We start from the raw sequence: 12,474 nt of genomic DNA, 5'->3' as shown, positions 1-12,474 counted from the left end.
TACTTAATTTTGGATCAGTTTCCACTAGAGATTTTAGGGTGTCATTATCAAATTGGTCGTCCACTTCGGGGCTTGTCAGAGAGATCATAATCACCAGCAGCAAACCTTCTGAACCAACGTTGGCGCTTGTTGACCTTCAATACAATAAACATCGCAAATTTTCTTTGTTGTTACCGTTGCATTAAATCCCGCATGAAAATGAAAAATTATGCAATGACGAATGTGATCCTCGGAAGGTACGGACGCCGCCATTTTATTATAGGGTTGTAAAAAAAATTATACTTTTTAGAATATTTAGAACACAGGCTGCTTTACCGAAAATTGTAAAAGAATACGTGTTTCCTCTTCAACGATCGGTACAGAACTAAAGGCAAAACAAATTCTTTGCAAATAATTGATTACTTGGGTACCCCTAATATTTCTGAGCGTACTAATTGAGTTCTCGATGAATGTTTCGCATCCAGAACAAGTTTATGCTCATTGCTGTAGAAAAATTTGTCGAATGATCCTCCAGCTGTGAGACGTGGAGTTTGAAGAAATGGTTTCCGTTAAAATTCCCGCGATTGCAGGAAACTCGTCGCGTGGAAGGCGTCGGCGATTTCGAGACCGTGGCGTTAATTAGCGGATTCAAATGCAAACGGGTCAACGTGCCAGCGCTCGGCGTCCACCTAAACGTCTCTCGGTCACGCACGTCTCTCGGTCGTGACTGGCTCGGCCGTAAACTGTCTCGTTATCGTCGCCGGTCTTCGGAATCGCGCTCGCGAATCTCCCGAGTCGCGCGATCGGCCGCCATTCGTCGGATTATTGCGCTCCCCCGAGGAAACACGATCCACGACGGCTTTCCCTCGGCGTTCCGGGGCCTTATCTCCGGGCCCGATGTACCCGGAAACCTGCTCCGAAGTTGTCTCTGTCGCGCGCGCGCCAGCGTTCGAAGGATCGATTTCGCGCCGATTTCCGTCGTCATTTCCGTCGATCTCGATCGGAACGATTTTCCGGCTCGTTCCGAGGAAAAGACGCGATCCGGCGCCAAGATCGTAAAGAGATAAAATCCACGGTCGATCGGAGATCGTTTCCTGAGGAGATCGACGCGATCGGTAGACAGGATATGCGCCACGTTCCCAGGTAATTATACCGTTAACAGGCGCCATCGACTGCCATGTAATTTGTGCTAACGTTAACACCTACCCGGAGGAGCTCACTTTCACTGGTGACGCTGGTAAATCACCTTTTCGAGGCGACGCGCGCGCGGTTTCTATTTGCTCGGCGCAGATCATGCCGGCTGACATAAGCTCGAATCATGGTTAATCCGTTACAAAATACCCATCGTCGAGGATGATTGGTCGGGAGGTACGATAACTACTGGACTCGACTCTGTATCGTACAAGTACCCATCTTCGGAGACTATAATCTTGCTAATTTCGGGTGAAATGTAGGCGTGGGAAACACGAGTGGGCGTGGCTTGCTGCTACTGGCTTCTACAGAACCAGAATGAAATCCGAATGGACAATTATGGTGTAGATGTTCTGGATCATCTAAAAATCTAGCTCCGAGTACCACGATATTTTTTTTTTGTCGAGTGCCCTAAATGGGCGTGGGTTCTTTCTGACAGTGTCACAAAGAGCAACGGATGCTCCTATAACTAACGAAGACTCTACACCCTCTAAAAACTCTTAAGACTCAATGTCAATGTTTCCTTCTCTGTGTTCCGAGTACTCTGGATGGGCGTGGCTTCGTCGCCCCCGACGTAGGCGGAGCCAAGCCAGTGCCCCGGAGGGCAACGGCCAGCTTGCTCGCGACTAAGGCTACCCTTTGTCTCTCGTTCCCGGTGCTAAATGATTTCACGATCGGCTCTCGGTCTGTCCCCCGGAATGCCATGCATCGGAATGCGCCTGCATTTCCGGGTGCATCTCCGGGAACAGATAAGAGGCACAAAAGGCAAGCAAACAGCGACAGCCTGGAATTCCGGGGCAGAGGAGTCTCACGTTGGCGGAACGTGATCACCGTACTTGTCTCTCTCGCTGCGGATACGTGAGCCGAATGCGATCTCGTTCCTTTTCTGGTTGGTCGCCGGTTTTCTGCTTTTCCGGCATTCCCTGTGACCCGACGCGACGCGAGTCCACAGGCGATTCCAAAGAGACGCAAGACGCAAGACGCGACACGAGTACCACCTCCTTCTACGTGAGCTGGTTCGCGACCGGTGGATTTGCGGCTACCCATTAGCCGATACCCAAGAGAACGCTTGAACCGGTGCCAAACGCGCTGCAAACTATTTCCCCTCGATACCATTTACCTGCCCTTCGAATTCCCAGGGTACACGGTTCATCCCCAGTCGCCCTCGACGACCAGGGACACTCTTCCGAGAAATCATTATTTAAACAATCCTTTCATTCTATTCCACGTTGCAAACGTCGCCCTGAATCGAGTATCCGCTCGAGACACGGGCAATTTTTCCTGCCTCTTCAGTCAGTGCTTGTTCTTGATCTTCTTTCTTGCGCCGATTTAGGTTCGATTCGAACAAAAGCTTCTCGCCGAGAAACGTCCGTCGGTCTCGATTCAATCGGACAGATAAAAATTCAAGTCGACACTCGACTCGGGTGGAACTGGGTCGCGATAACGTCGGAAGCGAGAACTGTAAGCAAACCTTTCGATCTCGATCGATGGTGGCCGCCCACGAGCAAATATCCCGTCGATATTCAAATCGATAGCCGACGCTCGGAAAAGCCTGAAGAGAAAAAAGTAAATATCTTCGAAAAGAACGCTCGGTTCTTAATTCGATCTCGGGGCTACGATCGTTTGAATCATCGAAACGCCGATTTCTAGTTCGATGTGTCACGGAGCTGACGCGATTTTACTATGAAAGAGGCCCGAAAGAATGAACGTGTGGACACGAATCATCGAACAATTAGGTCCTTTTCCATTAAAGCCCAGAAACACGCTAATTGCGCCGCTCGGGAGCAAGAACTGCAGCCAATTGCGGTCGAGCGGTATCTCAAGGATTAATCTTGATTGTCAGAATAATACGGCCGGCTGGAGGTGACGATATTACGTTAGCCAGTCCCATGAAAAATGTCTGGTATTCGACCGGTAGAATCTCGGGCTCGCTTTTTCTCCGCTCCGTCGATCGATAAGACGACCGTGTTTCCGAGTATTTTTAGAAAGGATTAGGAGCACTCCGCTTCTAAACAGAGAAATCCCAAGAACTCTCACTTCTGGCACAAAAATCAATCCACCGTCAACGAGTTAGATTTCTGCCACCGTTTTCCTCCACAATCATCGACAACAGAACGCATTTTACTGTGAAGAAAAATTCCTCACGGTTTAACGAAACTCATTCTCATGCAAAATCAAAATCATCCGAAACAATTGCAACGTACAGGATCTACATACACATTTGTTTCTTCTCTTACTCGTTTGATAGAATTGCAAACAATGCAACATGCATGAAGCAGAAGTGTTCATGGAATTAATGGTCAAGAGAGATTTGTAACGTAAGTTTTGTAAACCAAGTTCATTTTCTTGGCCGCGAGGTCGAAAATAAAATTATTATTACATTCTTTAAACGCTTTTACCGTTTTGCACACGATTTATTCATTTTTGTTGTAGATGCATAAAATTCGCAGTACACTCATCAGCATGGTGAAATAATACTGAAAACAGTTTCATCCCTTGCCCTACAATATCGAGTCATACTCGCGATGCAGATTCTGAACAGAGTCTAATAAATATGTATACTATTAACCCTTTGCACTCGGCGCTATTTTCATTCTAAAACTAAATTTTTCTTGCGTCTTAGAATATTTTCATTTTATTCATACGAAACTGATCCGATTTCTACATATAAAATTGGAATGTATAGTAATCCATTAAATACAAATTTTGTAATATTTTTTGTAATTTCTTTGAAATAATGCCGCAACAATTTCTAGTGGTGCTTCAGAGTCACCACTCGAGTGCTAAGGGTTAATTTCCTTTAAACCGAAACAAAATTCTACTTTGGCGTTGCTAATGTACATATAGACATACAATAGATACAAATTTTCTCCTTTTTTTTTTTAAGGAAATTCCGAATTACAAGGTGCAAGGGGTCAATAAGATTTTTAGCTTCGTTGCGATCTAATATCCCATACAGTTGCACGAGGATCCGATTACGAAAGAATGGCTGCATGTAACGCGTTCGCGAACCAAAAAGCATGACTTCATAACGAAGCTTTGATCGGCGATTTATCTTATCGAGGGACAGATGATAAACGTCTCGGAAGACCGTATCGATTTCCAAGAGGTTCGCGCGATGTTTAAATTGCATAACGATCCGCAGGCTCGGTCAATAATGTTCAATTTATTACGTGCCAAGTGTGAGTCATCTGTCGCATAAACAAAAGCGGAGGACCTCGAGGACCGCAACCGCCATTGCCTCGTGGATTTATGCGTTCGTGTGAAAGTTGTTCAGAGTACCAATCGCTGCTTCTCGGAGATCGTATGAATGAAACAGTGTTCGGTCGAAGGAGCGGATGATTTGCGGTAATCGGAAACATTTTTCGCGGAATCGTTGCGCGTCGATTTCGCGAGAACTCGCTGCCGTCTCATGCGATTGTTCGGAGGATCTACGCGATCCGGTGTTTGAACGACGATAACGCGATTCGATTTGGCGCTCGTACAGGTGGATAACACGCGGATAACCTCGCCGTGTCCGCAAGATAATAGCTAGGTAGCGTTTCTGCGAACGAGCGACTATCTCGACCCGCGAATTACGCCTAATTGTAATAATTTCTCTATGGAAATTTTCCCGCGCGTTCGCGTCCAACGAAAAATGGAGAAGGTTGAACGGTCGACGTTCAATTCGACGCGTGTTATTTGGGGTACCCGTAACTAATCAATTATTTGCAAAGAATTTGTTTTGCCTTCAGTTCTGTACCGATCGTTGAAGAGGAAACTTCGGTGTTCCAAATATTCTAAAAAGTATCATTTTTCTTTACAACCCTGTAATAAAATGGCCGCGTCCGTACCATCCGAGGATCATATTCGCCATTGCACACTTTTTCATTTTCATGCGGGATTTAATGCAACGGTAACAACAAAGGTGCGATGTTTATGGAGATGCATTGAAGGTCAACAAGTGTTTAACACTAGGTTTAGGGAGCACTAAAAGCGACTATTTTGCATTACTTCATAAAAATAACAAGAACGTGCTACCCACATTTTTAGCAATATTTAAAAAATAATATATACCCGAAGAAATAAATTTGCTAAATAATTTCTCATGTATGCATCCTTAGAATCTTAATAATATTAAATTAAAATATTAGAACCCGTCATTTTGACGGGTCCCGTAAATCTAGTGTTAAGAAATAAATGATTCACATCTGAAGAAGATTTATGGAGGGACCTTGAGTCATATTTTGCTTGACGAACCCTGGATTTCTATAAGAGGAGGATTGGAAATTTGCAGGAAAGACAGCAAACTGTTCTTGATAATGAGGGGGATTATATAATAAATTAAGAAATACAAACTCGAATTTACTATAAAGTTTGCTTTAGATTTAAAATAATTGATTAGTTATGGGTCCCCCTAATAATAACCGTGCTCGGAGGAAGCACGGTATCACGGTCTGCCCACTAAAGACCGATTACTCGGCAACTATTCGAATGAATCATTTCGTCCGCGAAATGAACTTTAGACGGCGACGCGATGTCCTGTTTTCCTTCATTCTATTCCGCTTGGCACCGCGCTATTGTTTGCTCTTTCATAAAACCACGGTTTTACGACGTCTTTTCTCTCCAAGTCTGTGCTCGATAATTCAATAATAATGGAGTGTACAGAGGCTCCGCGAGTACCTATTGGGTACTCTACTGCCCCACTTCCACACTCATCGATCTATCAACAGTTTGATCGCTAATTCCCCTCGAACTGCTCTCTGCCCCTACTTTCTCCGAAATAAGCACTTCAACATGGATATCCCGTACACCGGGTGGTACTCTAACGCCCCGCTTCGAGATTAATCAACCTCAGCTCTATTACTGTTTCGCATCGGAATTCCATAAGCTTTAATTTCGGCGGAAGTTAGAGCAATTTAAACGCTAGAGCAGAGGAACTCTATTAACCCCTTGCCCTACAATATCGAGTCAGACTCGTGACGAAGATTCTGACCAGAGTCTATATGTATGTTATTAATTTCCTTTAAACCGAAATAAAATTCTATTTTGTCGTAGTTGATTTATATATCCTTTGGTGAAATCATAGGCGTACGATAAATATAAACTATCTGCTTTTTCTAATCATTATCATCACAAAATAAATAGTAGTGCAAGGCTCTGATATCTACGTATTTCAACATTGATTACTCAGTGCGCTGTTCGCTAGACTCATACCCGTTTCACATCAGGATTAGACGATCTTTCTAACGCCCTTAATTCCCCGAAAATTAATTTTTAAGCGTTTCAAGTTTAACCATGCAGCTGAAAAACTCTTTCTCCTGTTAGCAGGATTTTCGATAATTGTGCTGTGCCACGGGAAAGCTTAAAAATCTTTAAAAATACAGGTTCTATATCATAGGAGGTAATTCGTCGGTTTACGATAAAAAATCCTTAGGCATGGATCAAAGACTTTCCTAGATAAAGTGTTAAGATCGACGATGCTATGCTCCATCCACGGGGTCTACCGATAAGTGAATTGCCCTGAAACAGATCCCTACCGACATCTCTCTCGAAAATAACCGTTTCAACTTGACCGGTACAAGAAAGATGCTCTATCCAGCACAGGTCCTCGACTCGATTCGTCAAGTCACCAAATCAACGAGAGAGCCTCGGCTCGGCTCTCGTCGGGCGCATTCCAGGAGCGTTAATCCGTTGTTAAAGCTCCTCGAACCCGGGCTTCTCCGAAAACCGAAGAGAAAACACTCACCGGTGGTTTGTCGAACGGCGTGCACATGCACCGCCCGTCCAGATTGATCCGGCGACGAATACTGGAGGCCTGGTCCACCGAGGGACCGATTGATTGGAGCTCAACGAGGCTTAACGATCACATCCGTCACGATCACTGTATCCAACGATCGACGATTCGCGGAATGGTCGAATCGATCACTGGGAGAATCCGCGGACCAAGAAAACGCGCGTCGGACGATTTCGAGCGAATTTTCTCGCGTGAAACGTTTCAGTGGGAAAACGTCGTCGTCGGGGAAGAACGTTCGCTCGAGAGAAACAGGTAGAGAGCCCGTAGCCTTCGCTGCTCGAGCAACAGGTAGACACTGGCCACTGGGGAGAGAGGCGAAGATGGGAATCGAGCGAGTAGTGGCACACTCGGATAGACGGATCCGAATGCCGACGAACGCCGCTCGGCTTAAAGCGACGTTCACAATCGCCCCGATAATAATCGTGTGTCACCGTCCACCGGATTCCAGAGCGCTTTGTTGTACGCTGCAGCCTCGGCGATCTTCTTTCCGGCCTTGTCTCTTTCTCTCGGCGATGCTCCTCGTCGCGATCGCGAGGAACTCTGCGAGTACAAGGCTCTGCCGGACAATGATTTTATGGAGATCGACAACGTGGGAGGGAAACAGAAGCGTGGTACTGAAAAGTGTTATACCTCGCAGAGGAATTTTCTATTGAAAAATCCTTAGCAATGGGAAATGGATTTTCCAAAATTATGGAAAGATCACGGTGTTCCTCCTGGCGCCGGTGATCGGTGTCTGTCGTTGAAAATTCCGTGGAGCAGTGTTGTAAAACGCAGAACAAGAACTGTTCGTAACGGAAGATTGCAGAGAGTACCTGCATATTTGTTGCGCGTAAAAAGCGAGGCTGGTTGCTAAACGCCGTTGCGCACAACCGCCGAGAGTCAAGCCACGAATTAAATGCACCTGAGTCAAAATTAACGACGGCCCTCCGCGGTTGAATGGAATCGGGCTTACGTAAAGTCGTTTCGGATTACTCGAAATTACGGTGAGCCGCGAACAATCCGTGGAATACGAGCATAAGACCGTAATGGAGCGGTTACGCAAGCGCGCCGTGATTCCCGGGCTTTGCGTAAATCTAAGCGGAATTTGGCAAGTCGATCGGGAAGGCGAAGGGGTCGCATGAATTACCAAATTTCGTGACACTTGCGACACGCGAGGGAAACCCGTTCTCCGGACACCGCGTGCCCGAGTCGCCGGCCTTATCGGCCTTATTAATCATTCAACGGGTGTAACGCAGTTGCATAAAATGAGAGGAGCGTGCGACGCGAGACAACGCGATGCAAAGCGACCGTTCCACGTAACGAGAAGGTTAGCAAATCGCGACGGAGAGGATGTCGTCCCGAGGATCGACTCGAGTTACGATTATCGTGCAATTTGTCCGGGACGTCGCCGCGTTGCGTCTCCATCGGGAATCCTTGATGCCCTGACCCGATTTAAACCGTTCGACCGGCTTGCGAATCATGCGAGACTCGGAGAATCTTGCCTCGGAAATGAGCCGCGCGTCGCATGAATTGCAATGTTTTCAGTCGGAGCGTGTCAGGAGACTCTCGAACTGAAATTAAGCACGAATAATGATTGATCAGCTGTACTATTCTATCGTCTGGCGTAGCTGGAATTTTACCTCAGAACGTCATTCTCGAAGAAAATGAAAAAGCATTCGAAGAACGAGTGCATCAACTCGCGTCCCGTTCGCTTCAAATATTTGTCCAACGCGCTTAAACGTTCGTAATCTTACAAAAATATATATCGTTGCATTCGGCGGAGTCCACAGAATCAGTTTACGTAAAAAATTCACAAAGTTTAACCGTTTGAGTGCCAAGCAGATTTCAGATTTTGTGTCGAAAAGTCCCAGTACATTTCGAACGCTATGGACAACTGACTGTCGAAGTATCGCTTTTTTAAATGTAAATAATACGATTAAACATTTCGTATTTCATTGTTATCGCGCCGCTTAGGCCTCTTCGCAATCGACATAGACAAGCGCTGTTCGGCGTTTTTCGACCATGTTTTTTCAATGACCCATGGGACTCAAACGGTTAAAGTTCGTTGATATTTTCCCTCAAAATGAGTTTCTCAAGAGTCGATGCGAGGAGTCGGTTTTCGGTTCTCGAAATGCAAAGCGAACGGTGGAAATGTGTGACCGAAGACGCAAGGATCCCGTTAGGGTCCGAGGAGGAACGCTGCCGGTCCAGGGTCATCGTTCCTCCGATGTGAATGAAGCCGTACTCGGTGTAAGATGGTGGGGGGTTCAATCATCGCAATGAATTACAACGAGCCAGTCACCGAGAGTGACTCACTACGGGTGCTCTAGCTGCAGCGGTGGCCGGCCGATCGGCTTTTTTCTAAGGTTTTTGTTCGCCAGGCCCCGGGGCCCTGTTCACGGCCGAGGAATTCGAGACACGGAGGAAAAAGAGTGGCGTCCTTCTCGAGAACACCGTGGCCCTACAGCGGCGAACACCGCTTGTGAATCATCGGAACACGCGATGCACTTTCCGCGGTACTTTCGTCCGCCGCGCCGCGCAGCGCTGGGAAGAACCCGCTGAGAGATGCTAACGGGACTCCTAGTGCTCCTAATCGACTCCACTGAGTAATCAAGGGAACTCGTCGACGTCAGACTGTGCTAGATCACCGCGCGTCGGCACAAGTTGCCCTCCGGGGCACTGGTTCCGCTCGCTAGGAGCCAGGGGCACCGAAGCCACGCCCATTTCGAAACCACGCCGAATTCGCGAGATTAACAGTGCCTTCTTCGAGTCAATGTTTGAGGGAAACTGACCCCCTTCGACGTCTCCCTGCTTGGCCACGCCCATCGTTTTCTTGGACCCGCCCATGAACATAAATGTAGATCAAAGTTTGAAGAATGGATTGGTTCATTAATTTGCCAGAATTGTAATAGTCCTTGAAACGACGAGTTGATTGAACAGATACGACTCTTCGATTAACCACGCCCACTGCTCCCTTGGGCCCGCCCATGAACACAAATGTAGATCAAAGTTTGAAGAATGGATTGGTTCACTAAATTGCCAGAATTGTAATAGTCCTTGAAACGACGAGTTGATTGAACAGATACGACTCTTCGATTAACCACGCCCACTGCTCCCTTGGGCCCGCCCATGAACACAAATGTAGATCAAAGTTTGAAGAATGGATTGGTTCACTAAATTGCCAGAATTGTAATAGTCCTTGAAACGACGAGTTGATTGAACAGATACGACTCTTCGATTAACCACGCCCACTGCTCGCTTGGACCCGCCCACATACGTGGGAATAATGAAAAACCAAGGTTCCAGAGTTGCTAGTACCCTGCCTAGCCCGTCGAGCTAATGGAATTGGACTGTTGTCGTTATTCAAAGCCATCCAGAAGATTATTCTGCAAATAAACCTGCTTCCGTTGCGCGAGCACAGTCCCGCCGAACTCTGCTCCCAATCGTAAGACTTTCTCGCGGCGGAATGGCAAAGCTTGGCGGCTCCCATGATCGTAAGAATGCACGTAAGACGCGTCCACGTCGCGTCGCGTCTCGCGCGCGTGCAACGGAGACCTGTGCAACACGTGTTCCGTAGAAATAATTAGTATTTGCGAGCGCTCGGCACGCTTCCACCGGTGATTATCTCCACGAAAGTTCATTTCTATGAATTGGTCTTGAAAGTGCATCCTGTTGACCCATTCCTGTAATATTCATCCTCGAACCGGTGCGGCGGGGCGGCAGCGGCGTCCTAGAATGTCTGAAACGTTTCCGCGACAGATGCATCTTTTGAACTCGTCAAAAACTGACTGGTATCGGTTCGGAACCGTTCGATCCCGATTTGGGACCGCCTCGTGGAACAGGGCCGGACGTTTCGGTTGTTTTCTCGTCTCCGGCGACGTCGCGGGGCGCCGGGCATCTCGGTTTAAATATAATTTTCTTATCGGGGGGGTCCGGTGAAAGGTATGAATAAAACATGCACAGCGCGGAGTGCATCGACTTGCATCAATCTCTGAGGCCAGGCCGTGGAACTTCCGTGCAGGGAATAATTGGCACGGTATGCGAGAGCGGGAGAGCGTTCCTTTGAAAAAGAAACTAGACGCTCCTCCCTCTCTCCTCTCCTCTCCTCTCCTCTCCCGCGCGTACCGTGCCCCCGTCGAAGGTACACTTGAAACCTGCTTCTTTTCGTGCCGTGAAACCCGACTTTTCACGGTTGTTCCCGCCTCCAAGTGAATTCTGGCCTCGAGCCGGGTGCATCTTCGGCGCCGGGACAGTGACACGCCCGGGACAAGGTCCGTTATTGCCGATTGGTATCTTGGGAACACCCATGAATCCTCGAACGACATCGCTCGCCCCGGACTACTTCTGCGACGCTGATTCTTAAAGCCTGCTAGAATCGCGTATTTCAGTTCGAGGGTAACATTTTGACGGTTCCGAGACGCGAAGCGCCCCCGGTGGGCGTGGCTTAGTTGCTCTCTTTTGGGTGGAGCTGGGACAGTGCCCCAAACGGCAATCTTCCCCCCGTATAGCTGGTAGAGATTCTATATTTCCTAGAATAACCTCAACCTCTGAAGAGTATAATATTGTTGTCTCCGTGCGTTGAAGTGCCTTCGGTAGGCGTGGCCTCGCTGCTCTCGACTTCAACGGAGCCGGGGCAGTGTTCCGTAGCCTATTTCTGCCAAAGTCGTTTGAATTTTTCGGTGCTATTCGATCCAGGTGTTCCTCGGCTTGTCTCCGGCAACGGAAGACGATCCCGTCAGGCCCGATCGGGCCCGTATAGATCGCGGGCTGTTAACGCGACGATCGGTCAACGTCGGGTAGACCGCATTAACGTGTATTACAGGCCGGTGCGTATTCAATCAAGGGGGGCGCGACGTTAATGGCCGCTCGGAGCTCGATTTCACACGCTAAAGTTCCCTTGGAACAGGTCAACGAAAAAATCGGGCCCCCGATCAGGCCCGCCCCTTCGAGAGCGTTACACACACGCCGCGCGCCGTGCCACGGTAGTTCCCGGGGGGCTAATAAAGCATCTCGTTCCCGCGGCTTTACTGTTATTTACGAGGATTATTTAACACCGCGCGGCCGAGTGGACACGAAACTATAATTTCGCGTCGTTTAAGCGGCGCTCACGGCGGAGGCGTGCACGCCTCGATCGCCGCTCGCGTGAAAATGCCCCGACACGCTTTATTTAGATCCCGAGAGAGCCGGGATACATACTTTCCACGCTGGGAGATCTATCGCTCGAACGGCACCCGTTATCGCGCCTACCAGAAGTCCGTCTACGTGCCCCCGAAACCGTTTCTCGATCCATGAAACGTGCCGCTGGAATCGCTGCACTTGAAAATCAACTGCAAATACTCGGAGTTTCGAGGAGTACCTGAAGCTTCTTCTACGAAGGCAGTTCGAAGACGATGCTTTTCCGAAAGGGAGAGCCTATCTCCGAACAATCCTGATCCCTATCCAACGTGGAACAGCTGTTTGAAGTACCATAAACCATTTGACTTTAATTTCTTTTTGACACCCCTCGTCGTCGACAAACAGCAACATTTTTGTCCTCGGATGATTTACTA

The 12,474-nt window shown here is 47.9% G+C and overlaps 1 protein-coding gene across 4 annotated transcripts in view; it reads right to left on the bottom strand.

The window, feature by feature from the left end:
* Nucleotides 1-12,474, bottom strand: part of Gefmeso (Guanine nucleotide exchange factor in mesoderm) — a 67,749-nt gene that overhangs the window by 16,281 nt on the left and 38,994 nt on the right. The window contains exon 1 of one of the 4 annotated variants that reach the window (XM_076787912.1): nucleotides 6,899-7,272. The exons of the other annotated variants lie outside the window; for them this stretch is intronic. The gene's annotated coding sequence lies outside the window, so the exon portion shown is untranslated. Of the gene's footprint in view, nucleotides 1-6,898; nucleotides 7,273-12,474 lie in introns of those variants that run through there. 4 annotated transcript variants of the gene reach the window in all.

The sequence above is a fragment of the Halictus rubicundus genome, chromosome 5 (assembly GCF_050948215.1).
Source record: "Halictus rubicundus isolate RS-2024b chromosome 5, iyHalRubi1_principal, whole genome shotgun sequence".
NCBI lineage: Eukaryota > Metazoa > Arthropoda > Insecta > Hymenoptera > Halictidae > Halictus > Halictus rubicundus.
This window is presented reverse-complemented; position numbering and strand designations above follow the sequence as displayed.